The sequence below is a fragment of the Trichechus manatus genome, unplaced genomic scaffold (assembly GCF_000243295.1).
Source record: "Trichechus manatus latirostris isolate Lorelei unplaced genomic scaffold, TriManLat1.0 scaffold00013, whole genome shotgun sequence".
Lineage (NCBI taxonomy): Eukaryota > Metazoa > Chordata > Mammalia > Sirenia > Trichechidae > Trichechus > Trichechus manatus.
The window spans coordinates 21,875,042-21,884,574 of NW_004443949.1; positions in this window are offsets into that span (position 1 = coordinate 21,875,042).

Here is a 9,533-nt window from a genome sequence, read left to right on the forward strand (position 1 = left end):
TGCAGTAGTGTTTTGTAGTTTTCTTTGTATAGGTCTTTTACATCCCTGGTCAGATTTATTCCTAAGTATTTTATCTTTTTAGGGGCTATTATAAATGGAATTGTTTTCCTGATTTCCTTTTCATTGTTCTCCTTATTGGTGTATAGGAATCCAACGATTTTTGAATGTTTATCTTGTATCCTTCTACTCTGCTGAATCTTTCTATTAGTTCCAGTAGATTTCTCGTGGAGTTTAGGGTTTTCTGTGTATAGTATCATAACATCCGCAAACAGGGACAGTTTAACTTCTTCTTTACAAATTTGGATGCCCTTTATTTCTTTTTCTTGCCTTATTGCTCTAGCTAGAACTTCCAGCACAATGTTAAATAGGAGTGGTGATGAAGGGCATCCTTGTCTTGTTCCTGTTCTCAAAGGGAATGTTTTCAGCCTCTCTCCATTAACAATTATGTTGGCCCTTGATTTTGCATAGATGCCCTTTATTATGTTGAGAAATTTCCCCTCTATACCTATTTTATTGAGATTTTTTATCAAAAATGGGTGTTGGACTTGTTGAATGCCTTCTCTGCATCAATTGAGGTGATCATGTGATTCTTTTCTTTCCTTTTAGTTATGTGGTGAATTACGTTGATTGATTTTTTAATGTTGAACCATCCTTGAGTACCAAGTATGAATCCTACTTGGTCGTGGTGTATTATTTTTTTTGATATAATGCTGAATTTTACTGGCTATAATTTTGTTCAGAATTTTTGCATCTATATCCATGAGAGATATTGGTCTGTAATTTTCTTTTTTTGTGGCGTCTTTGACTGGTTTTGGTATCAGCTCGAACTGCACACCTTTTGTATAGCAACCAAACACTTAACTACTACACCACCAGGGATGCAGATTAACAACCTGGGATATGTATTTTACATCTAATAGGTAACTTAAATTTCTTAATATATCTAAAACTAAACTCTTAATCTTTGAGTCAAACCTAACTTTACTGTGGTCCTCCTCTTATAAATAATTAGCATCAAACCACCCAGCTACTTGAACCAGAACCTGAAAGATCTTTGAGATTTCCCTGTGTCTCCTTTCACTTCTCATATGAAATTAAAATAAATAAATAAATACAAGAGGGAAGCATCATAAAGCTGCTTCCTCAAAAGTATATCTGGAATCTGTACACTTATCCACACCTCTACTGCCATCACTCTATTCTAAGTCACTTTCTTATCTTGATTTCCTTAGTTCTTTATGCAAGTAAAATTTTGCTGAAGATCACTCAAAAACAGCTGTGGCAGTATATTGACAGGGAACTACCAGAAATTCAAGCTGGATTCAGAAGAGGACGTGGAACTAGGGATATCATTGCTGATATCAGATGGATCCTGACTGAAAGCAGAGAATACCAGGAAGAGGTTTACCTGTGTTTTATTGACTATCAAAGGCATTCAACTGTGTGGATCATAACAAATTAAGGATAACATTGTAAAGAATGGGAATTCCAGAACACTTAATTGTGCTCATGAGGAGCCTGTAGATAGACCAGGAGGCAGTTGTTAGAACAGAGCAAGGGGATACTGTGTGGTTTATAGTCAGGAAGGGTGTGCATCAGGGTTGTATCCTTTCACCACACCTATTCAATCTGTATGCTGAGCAAACAATCTGAGAAGCTGGCTTATATGAAGAAGAAAGCGGCATTAGGATTGGAAAAGGACTCTTTAACAACGTTCGTTATGCAGATGACACAACCTTGCTTGCAGAAAGTGAAGAGGACTTGAAGCACTTACTGATGAAGATCAAAGACCACTGCCTTCAGTATGAATTACACCTCAACATAAATAAAACAAAAATCCTCACAACTTGACCAAAAAGTATCATCCTGATAAAGGGAGAGAAGATTGATGTTGTCAACGATTTCATTGTACTCAGATACACGCAATAAATCCCCATGGAAGCCGCAGTCAAGAAATCAAAAGGTGCATTGCATTGGGCAAATCTGCTACAAAAGACCTCTTTAAAGCGTTGAAAAGCAAAGATGTCACATTAAAGACTAAGGTGCACCTGACTCAAACATGGTATTTTCAATCGTTTAATATGCATGTGAAAGCTGGATGATGAATAAGGAAGACCGAAGAAGAATTGATGCGTTTGAATTGTGGTGTTGGTAAAGAATATTAAATATACCATGGACTGCCAAAAAAACAAACAAAACTGTCTTGGAAGAAGTACAACCAGAATCTTCCTTAAAAACAAAGATGGCGAGACTACGTCTCACCTACTTTGGATGCATTATCAGGAGGGACCTGGAGAAGGACATCATGCTGGGTAAAGTAGAGGGTCAACGAAAAAGTGAAAGACCCTCAATGAGACGGATTGACACAGTGGCTGCAACAATGGGCTCAAGCATACCAACGATTGTGTGGATGGTGCAGGACTGGGTGTGTTACGTTCTTTTGTACGTAGGGTCGCTATAAGTCAGAACAGACTCGACAGCACCTAACAACAACAACTTTAACCCATTGCATTTAGAATAAAATTCCAAGTTTTGAAGACACGCTACAATGTTCTTATGCCTGCTTTTTTTCCAACCTTATCTCATGGTTCTTGATTATTATACCCCAACCATGTTGTCCTCTAATTCTTTGAATATGTCAAGCTTTTTGTTTTGCATCAATATCTTCATTCATTCCTTTCCTTCTGCCTGGAATACCCTTACTTCCACTTGTTGTTGGCAAATTCCCACTCTCTTCAGAGGTCAGCTTAAAGTTCTTTTCTTGAAGTGACCCTTCTTCTATCCCTCAATCTGAATTAAGTTACCTCTGTTGTTTTCATATAAACCACTTGTTCTTTTCATTAATAATTAGTAGGATATTTAAGTGTTTTTGTTAATCCTTGTCTCTCGACTTAAAACTCAGGACAATCCATTCCTTTTTTTCACCATCATATATTTAATACCTAGAACAGTGCTGGGCACAGAGTAATTGTCAAATATTGTTGAATAAATCATCTGAACTACTTTTGGTTAACTTGGTAGCCCAATTTTCCTCAGCCTCAGAAATGAGATGGTATTATCATTAATTCAACAGCATACACTGACATTTATCATGGGGCGAAAGGAACAGAGAAGGTGGGAAGAACATAACTGAGAAAGATACCATTTTGTTATCCCCATCCCTTATGTCCTTCCCCTCTCACCCCAATACCAAGATTAACACTTACGTTTATCCAGTTACAAACCCTTATGTGACTTTTCTCACCAGAAAACTGTGAAAATTCATACATGTCTAAATTCTAGTTCAGGAAAAGCCTAGATTCTGATACACCTACAGAATTGTTATTGGGAATATTCAGTGAAGATGCATTATTTGAATTAATCTGACTTCTTTTCTTTGCTAATGTTTTAAAGACATTAAGATAATTACTCTTAAAAATACACATTTTCCAGTAAAGTTCACTTTTTTTTCTAGGAAAGACACACATACATTTTAAACATTTACCTTTAAAAGCAAGTTGAAAAATAGAGACAGATTAAATAAACTAAAGAAAGGTTCACTCTGAAAGAAAGGGCTAGTCAATTTAAAAAAAAGACATATATTTAAGTCAGAGTAGGGCCAGAGTGAGACTAAAGAATTCATGGAAGGGAAATGACAAAATGCTATAAAGTATTTTAAAACTTATAAAATACTTGTAGATGAATAAGTATATATGGCAATAAGCTGGTGATTTGCAATATTTTATTATGGTGAAAAGCAAATTTCTTTTTCTCAATTTAATATTTTTGTAAATAAATTATTTGCAAATAAATCATATTTAATACATACTTTTTCTGTTGTTAAAACTCTTCTAAAATAAATTCGGAAGTATGTAAATGGAACTTCAGTTGTTCAATCCTTTTGAACCAGTTATTGCATTTCTAGGACTCTATTATACATAAAGAATCCCATGCCAATAAAGATACAGTAAAAACAAAACAAAAAAAATCCATGGAAGCATTATTTATAAGAGCAAAATTTAAAAATATGTATGCTGCATCCACATAGTAAAATATTATAAATCAATTTAAAATATGTTTTTAAGAAATTTTTAATGACGTAGGTAGAACATTATAAGATCAAGTTTAAAAAAACAACTTATAAACATCACTATATTAATAACTAAACTATATTAACAAAGCATATAATACAGTGATGCTCAAGACACACAATAACGTGCAATAAAAAATGATTTTTGAGAGCTGGGAAGTAAATGAGGTGAGTCCTATTATTTCTCCAACTTACTACCTGGAAAAGTTTTCAGGCTGTGGCTTAGAGAGGGGGAACCCAGGCAGACCTGGAGGTTTCTTTGAGTTGAAGAAACCAAGTTTGGAGTTTCGGAAAGGCAGGGCAGATAGATATACTGTATTAACACAGACCTAAAGAAAGCAGGTCTGAATGACTATATAAATATAAAAGTATACTTAAGAACAAAGAATATTACCAAGTATAAAGGAGGTGTCTGTAATGACGAAGGGGGTCAATTCATTAAAAAGATATAACAACCCTAAACAGTCATGCACCTAGTAACAGAGCTTTAAGTCATACAAAGAAAAAATGGATATAACTGCAAGAAAAAATAGATAAATTCACAATTAGAGTCAAAGATTTCCAAACTTCTATCTCAATAATTCATAGAACTAATAGAAAATCATCACGGATATAGAAGACTTGAAAAAATACTCTCAATTGCCTAAATGACAATTAAAAACTGCTTGACCCAACAATGAAACATAGGCTTAGATATTCATCAATTATTTATCAAGATAGACCATATTCACAGTCATAAAACATATCCCAATAAATCCTAAAGCATTCACATATATGGTCTCTGACCAAAATGAAATTAATTGAGTCCATTAAAGACACAGATCTTTAATATCCTCAAATATTTGGCAACTAAATAACATTCTTCTAAATACTATGTGGATCGGTGAAGATATCAATAGGAAAATTAGAGAGTATTTGGAACTGAATTAGAATGAAAACAAAAACGTATCTGTATTTGTTTGAAAACCACAACAAGATAACACTACATACCTACTAGAACATCTGAGCCAAGACTAAAAAAAAAAAAAAGAATGCATACTGTCTAATTCTATTTATATGAAATTCTAGAAAATGTAAGCTAATTTATAGCAACAAGTAACAAAAAGCAGATCAGTTGTTGCCTTGGGATTAGTGGTTAGGAGGATCCAATGGGAGGGATAACAAGCAGCATGAAATTTTGAGAGATGATGTGTATGTTGATTGTCTTGATGGTTTATTTATTTGTCAAAACATGAAACTGTTTTAATATGTAACGTTAAATATGTACATAATGTATGTAATGTGAATACGTAATAGCACCTTTAACAAAGGTAGCTTACTGTATGTCTATTATACCACAATAAAGCCGTTAAAAAAGGCCAAATTCAAAATATTGGCTGTTTTATCCTAGTTATATAAAAATGGGATGCATAGCTAATCAGAAAATCATAGAAAAAGACTGAAATAAAAATACACTTGATTTTTAATAGTGGCATCATTAGTGAATTTTTCTGCATTGTTTTCTTATTAAAATATTTTAAAATGACATGTAACTTTAATCTTCAGAAAAAGTAAATATTTTAATAAGTAAAAAAGTGCAAAGATTTATCTGTGAACTAACTTTTCTCTCAAGTTTAAAATACAACTAGCTTTTGTCTCATGTTTAAAGTACATCTTCCTTTTTTTCTCTCTCTTCCCTTGTTTTGAAATAGAAATTAATTAGGATTTAATTACTATTTATAGAATTTAATTATTGTTAATGCAAATTAAGCCACTCTTCACAGGACACCCTCCTGCAAAGTCAAACATTCAGTGTGCTAAAACCAGGTATTTGCTCTTAGGTCTTGGGGGAAAAGAAAAACTCTGGGTGCAAATGGAGACAAAAATGTCATAACATTATGACTAATGTTATGCGATGGGAAGACAGAAGCTCTTCCGTTGGCCTTCAAGGTCTCTGAAAAGTCAAGATTCTCATTGTGAAAGCAAACCTACCTACAAGGAGAAGGAAAAGAAATGGGTCAGAGGAGATAGATGGAAAATAAACGGAAACAGAAAACAATGTGAAAAAAGAGGAAATAGTACAAAAGACTCTTCTGTTGGCCTTCAAGCTCTCTGAAAAATCAAGATTCTCATTGTGAAAACAGACCTACCTACAAAGAGAGGGAAAAGAAATGGGTCAGAGGAGACAGATGGAAAATAAAAGGAAACAGAAAACAATGTGAACAAAGAGGAGACAGAACAAGAGACACAGTGACTAGAAACTAGGGCAGCGGTGAAGAAAGAAATAGAGGAAGCACGCAGCTGACTTACTGCCTAGTTGATGGCCCCTCCATCCTCCCCAGCCTTCTCCCCTGAGTGTCATAGCAGCAGAAATGGGAGCTATTTGGCCCTCACCTGCAGATTCAGCCTCTTCTGTGCTTTGAGGTTAAACATCCTTTGGGAAGATTTTAGAAGCTTCAGTTCAAGTCCCATCCACCTGCATCTAAAAGCATTAACATTGATGGTGCCACTGGGATAGGATTTAAAACATACACCTCAACACAATTCTATATTTAGATCTTATGTTGATGTTTCCTTTTGTTCCTAACTTTTTTTCATCCTTTGTACATATTCTCCTGCTACTATATATTAAGGACCCTGATGGCGCAAATGTTTAAGAGCATGACTGCTAACCGAAAGGCTGGAGATTTCAAACACAACCAGTGGCTCTTTGAGAGACAGAACTGGCAATCTGCTTCCTGGCAATGATTACAGCCAAGAAAACCTTATGAGACATTTCTACTTTGACACGTGGGGCTGCTATGAGTTGAAATTGACTTGATGGCACCTAACAACAACAACAATAACACTATATATTACATTTCTCTGGGGCAGGGATCATGCCTTTTTCTTCTTTGCCCTTGACCCCTACTACTCAGCACTAGAGCCTGAAAAAGTGCTTTCAAATCTTTGGGGCTAATCAACAGTTACTCAGCATGCTCAGTATCAAGAGAAATTCTCTGTTAGCTCTTTTTAGTGGGAGTCCGATTCCTCTGCATAGACTGTCTTCCAGTCTCAACTCTACAGAAGACGGGCAGATACTCTAAACACATTACTAGTCCCCAAGACATCTTTGTCTTCCAGTGTAAGCCAGTCTCATTACATTCACAAATGCACAAGGATATTCCTTGTGTTCTGCTTAAGAAACTGCTGAGAAGTATGTTGTTTTTAGGTATCATCGTCAGTTCCGATTCATAGCAACCCTATGTACAACAGAAAGAAACAGCCCAGTCTTGCTCCATGCTCACAGTCTTGGCTACGTTTGAGCCCATTGTTGCAGCCACTGTGTTAATCCATTTCATCAAGGGTCCTCTTTTTCACAGATCCTCTACTTTACCAAGCATGATGTCCTTCTCCAGGGACTGGTCCTTCCTAATAACATGTCCAAAGTTCATGGATGAAGTCTCACCATTCTCACTTCTAAGGAGCATTCTAGCTGTACTTTTTCTAAGACAGATCTGTTCAGTCTTCTGGCAGTCCATAACATAGTCAATATTATTCACCAACACCATAACTCAAAGGCATCTATTCTTCTTCGGTCTTCCTTATTCATTGCCGAGCTTTTGCATTCATATGAGGTGATTGAAAATACCATGGCTTCGGTCAGGCGCACCTTAGTCCTCAAGCTGAGAACTATAGTACATTTTTATCTTGTGTCTATTCCTAGCAAAAAAAAAGTTAAATAGGTTATTTAGAGAATTCTGTTATGTGAACTTGCTCATCTGTGGTTTGGATAGTTCATAATAACTGAGGCATTATTGTACTTTTTAAGAAACAGAGATCCATTTGTTATGATCCAACTGGGAGGGCAGTCAGGCCTCTTTCATCCCTCAATGGTAGTGCTTGTTAGCTAAGGAAAAGCTCAGTATTAGGGTCTTTTGTCTTTGTGTAGCTGCTGTAAGCTCTGAGAACTCTTTTATGTGTGTCAATAAGGCACGGTCTGAGGAAACTACAGTCTTCTATTATGTCGATGTAGACAGCTGAATGGAGGCCATATGGTTCATGTCTCTAACAGTTAAGACAAGATATGGCATTTACTTTGGTCACAATTTACATCCTAACTAGACTGATGTCATTCTTATTTGGTGGTGACTATTTGAGGTAAGAGGAGTCCTATGGTGCAGTGATTTAAGGGCTTGGCTGCTAACTGAAAGGTCAGAAGTTTGAAACCACCAGCTATTCCACAGGAGAAAGACGTGACAGTCTGCTTCCGTAAAGATTACAGCCTTGGAAACCCTATCGGGCAGTTCTGCTCTGTCCTGTAGGGTCACTATGAGTTGGAATCAACTCGACAGCAATGGTTTTTTTATTTTAGGTAAGGTATAAGATACCATGAACAGTGGATAAATGCTCTCTCTAGTTAGACACTCATACGACTGGAAGACACACACAAGCACATATCTCAAAGATTACTCTTTGGGAAATATTTTTTATCCCAGTCCAATTAGTCTTTGAAACACAGCAATAGATATTTTCTGTCAATTATAATGTGAAAATTACACACAACATAGGATGATTCATTTAGATTTGTAATAACACTGACGACATATGGAAAAAACTTTTAATTTAGTTGTTGAGCTAAAAATCGAAGAAGAAATAAATTAAGACTCAGTAGGAACATTATCGGCAGAGTCCTATTTAAGGTGCAAAGCAGCCTTGGTGGTGCAGTGCTTAAAGTGCTCTGTCGCTAACCAGAAGGTCAGTGGTTTGAACTCACCAGCCACTCCACAGGAGAAAGATGTGGCAGTCTGCTTCTGTAAAGATTTACAGTCTTGGAAACCCTGTGGGGCAGCTCTACTCTGTCCTATGGGGTCGTTGTGAGTTGGAATTAATTCAACTGCAGTGGGTTTGGTTTTTGGTTTATTTAAGGTGCTTCACTATGACACATAGTCAAGGACTCATAATGGTTATGTAAAGGACTAAATTGCCAAAGGCAACCATATCTGAAATGATTGGAGGATAACTGGGATAACTAGATTCATATTTTAAGGTGATACAGGTTTCTCGTGCTGGAGAAGATATACTGAGGAAGGAAAAGAATGAAGTAAGAACAAATGGAAGGCGTGAATAAGAAATTACTGAGAAAGGGAAAATATTGAGAAGTAAGAGATACTGGAAAGGGATAATAGAGAGGGAAAGGATTTTGAACAAGTCAAAGACATAATACTAGAATCAAAAGTTAGCTCGATGAAAGGAAAGGTCTTACTCTTATTGAAATACATCTGCAGAAATATTCCAAGAACCAAATCATGTCAGTTGAATTGTCTTCTGAACAATCCACCCCATTGTTACTTGCAGGGATAAATGCGTCAATATGAACCTCATAGAAAGATCAATTCTTGCTAAAGACATCAATTTCTTTTTTTTATTTTTGAGAAAAGAAACAAAAGAAAATGTACCAGTTCCACTTTTGCCAATTGGATATGAAGACAGAAATTTATTGCAT